Source organism: Charadrius vociferus, unplaced genomic scaffold, assembly GCF_000708025.1.
Source record: "Charadrius vociferus isolate BGI_N301 unplaced genomic scaffold, ASM70802v2 scaffold172, whole genome shotgun sequence".
In the NCBI taxonomy this organism is placed as follows: domain Eukaryota; kingdom Metazoa; phylum Chordata; class Aves; order Charadriiformes; family Charadriidae; genus Charadrius; species Charadrius vociferus.
In genome coordinates this window covers 1,019,298-1,022,807 of record NW_009647217.1, presented here as the reverse complement: position 1 = coordinate 1,022,807, position 3,510 = coordinate 1,019,298, and positions in this window count along the sequence as shown.

The following is a 3,510-nucleotide window of genomic DNA, read 5'->3' as shown; positions in this document are numbered from 1 at the left end:
AGGGCTGCAGTACCAAAGCGTATTCCTATCGGCAATCTTGTGTGGAAGGAATGACCGGCCGTCCTGATTCAACTCCCCCAAAATCCAGCCATGCAGCAGCAATGCCGACAGGAGAAAGGAGCAGGATTTCAGCAAGGGGAGCCTGTGGAGGACCACAGCTCTGGAAGTTAATTGAGACAAAGCTGCCACACTTTTCCTGGACATGAATTTGAGTGGGAGGTGTTTGTTACCGCCAATACATTTTTCCTCATACACAGTTCTTCCGCATGAGGTTGAACTGTTAAGCGTTGACAGTGCATCTGTTAAGATTGGCTCTAGAAAGCAAACATTCTTGAAAATAAAGAGAGAAACATGCTGTGCTTGCCCTTCGTCTTCCCAGCCATCCAGCTCCCAGTACCATGAAGAAAAGCCACGTGGAGCAGCCCACGTGCCCAGGGATGGCTCAAGAGCGGCTGTGTTTAAAGTGACTCCTCTGCGTGAAGGGTAGGGCAGGCTGAGGACCAAGAAGTTCCCCGAGGACAGCAAGACTCGGCAAAAGGCTGGCACAACAACATCAGGCTTGTTTCTGCTGACAATATGAAGTTTCAAGGAAAGGTCCTGCAGGAGATCTGGGAGAAGGGCTCTTCCCAATATTTCAAATTCCTCTCCCGCTTTGTGTTTTCTTTTTGCAGCTGCATTTCTGTCCTACCTCCCATGGCGGCTACCTTGGGCTTTGGGCAAACGGTGAGGCTGTTTCTTTAGAAAGATCCTGTGCCCAGCACGTAGCACTGGGATCACCACAGACTACCAGCACTGGCAGAGGACATCCCTGCAAACAGAGGAAGATGACCTTCCTCCAAGGTCACAAAATCTTTTCTTCAGAGGATGAAGGGAAAAAAAAAAAAAAAGGAAAGGCCAATGCAGAATGCAGCCTCCTCACTTGACTCCCTTTAATTAGTAACCATCTGGTTTTGAGAAGAGCTGTCAACCGATGTAGAGCATTTGGCAAGCTTCCTCACCTGCTGCTCTCCTAACTTCAGTTCTTCTTGGAAATGGTTTAAGCCCTGAGATGCCAAAAGGAAATGAAAAGAAAAGCAAAAGAGAGAGGGCACGAGGGAAGCAGAAGAGCAAGGATGCCGTATAACCGAGTGGACAGAGTAAGGCATTTCCCAGTTCCACTTCCAGGTCGGGGAGCAAACTGCAAATGCTGCGGGCCATCCCATAGCCAGGAAAGCTCCCACCCGGCCAGCCACGCAGGAGGAGATGTGATACCTCAAGAACCGTATTTCAAACAAGCCAGTACAAATCTCTCCCTTGCCATTTTCCAGAAGTCAGGCTGCTCAGTTCGGCACCCTGGCCAAATTCCAGCTTAGGCAGGGACTTTCTATCTTCCTGAATTCCCCTTTCCCTTTAATTTCTTCTTTATTCCACCCAACCACTATGCGACGGCACTGCGTGCCTGCAGCTACGTGTGCTGCTCCAGCACAGCGTTCATCCACCAGGACAGACACGGACAATCCCACAAACAAAATTCATCGTGCCCTGTGGACGAGAGCTGCCATGCTCTTCCTCAAGTTTTGCCTGGTTCTGCCTGATGCCGCAACTCCGCTCAAATGGAGGGGTGCTATTCTCCACTGAGAAACCCTGCAGGTGCAAGGGCAGCGTTTCCCCTCGCTTACGGGGGGCGCGGGGAGGCTGGCAGGCTGACGCTTCTGCCCTGCACGTTCCCAGGCTGCCCCGCTCTGCCAGCCCCAGGAGCTCAAGCCCTCGGGCATGCTCTGCCAGCACAAGCCCTTTTGCTCTTTCCAGGGAAGCCGCCGCACCGGCAGCGAAGCTGGGCGGCAGGAGCCGGGCTGCAGCATTTTTGTGAGCGCTGCCTGCCTCATTAACATTCAGCACATGGCTCGAGCAGCTTTTAGATTACTCCTTCCTGACTCTGGGACCTCGTGCGTGAGTCAGAGGCTTGCACATTTGCTTCCCCTGATCCCCACGAGCCCCCAACACATGGCAAACTGTTTTGAACAGTTCCCTCAATTTGTGCGTGCAGACAACCTTCTTCTCACTTTTGGGAAGAAGCAGAGTCATCCTCTGCTCCCCCAAACAGCATCATGCGCACACGGACCACCGCCCTCCTTTCTCACAAATGCGTTCAGATTTTGCAGTACCCTCTTGTAGCTCCCATACAGTGCTGCAGCTTCACACGAAGCACGCGTAGAAGCCAGCTCCCTTTCTCTTCTCCAGACCCACAGTAACGGGGTACAGGCACAGGTGAAGGAGTGAAGGATCCGCACATTAAATATGTTAATGGCCCGCTACAAACAGGGCAGGTATGGTTTCCCAATGCGTTTCCACAGATCTGTCCTATGCAGCAAAGGAGTCCGAGATCCAAACCTACGAGGTCCACGCGTTAAACCTGCCCGGATGTTCACCAGCCTGTCAGAGCAGCAAAGCTGTAACCTCGTCGACTCCTGACCCGTGAGTAAAAAGCAAGCATTAAATTCCTTATTAGAGCATCTGAAACCACCAGGGACCTGCACCCGATTAGCATTCTCGCACATTTCCAGAGGGGCAGACGAGCAGGTTCCAGCTGCCCTGATCTGCACGGAACTATGAGAGATTCTCACTTTCTGCCTCAGGAGCTGCAAGAGACTGGGGCTCGGCTGGGATGCCCACCATTGATGGGGCAGTGGGAGCTCAGGAACTCCCTCACATCCACTTCTAAGAGGATGAGTGCGCTGGCCTGACACTCTTGGGACCGAAAATCCCCGTGCAGGGAACAGCGAGGCATCCAGGCAGGTGAAACACATGTGGGTGATCAGGCCCGGACCATGTTCCTGTTAGCCTTGACACAGCCAAAGGACCAAAAGCCAAAGGCTGTGTGTGGACACCGTTCCTCTTTTTGGCTTCCCAACCCCGGCTGGGGAAAACAAAGCTTTTCCTTTATGCTATACGCTCGGCTCCAAGCCACAGGAACCTCTGCGCAATACTTCCATCTTCCATGCTTCTCCTCCAAAGCCTTTCTTCCTTGTCTATTAGCATTATGCAAAGCGCCCAACTGCCAACGCCAATGAGACTTCAGGCAGAAATCCATCTATTTCTCCCCTCCAACTCTTAATTAAAACATGTGGACTTTAATTACATTTCCCATTTTCACGACAAAATATGTCTCTCTCCTCCACCTGCCCCTCCCCGAGATCATTACAAGAGCTCTAATAATAATCACCATCATCCATCTACCCTGAGAGCGAGGCAGGGGGCACCTGCTCCATCTTCCCAAGCTACCCCATCCCACCTAGCCCCCGGTCACTCAGTCCTCGGAGAGCCACGTGCCCTGGTCCCGTTCCAAGGGAGAGGGGTGGAAGCACCGCTAACAGGTTGGCAGAACATATTGCCAGGGCTGGATGGTGCCCGCAGGCTTTGGCTGCAGCAAAAGACATTGCAATTCAAGGATGGACACGGAAACAAAGACAAATTGGGGAGGTATTAGGGATTCTCTTCCTTTTCAAAGCTAAGGACGGGCCACCCTCCTGC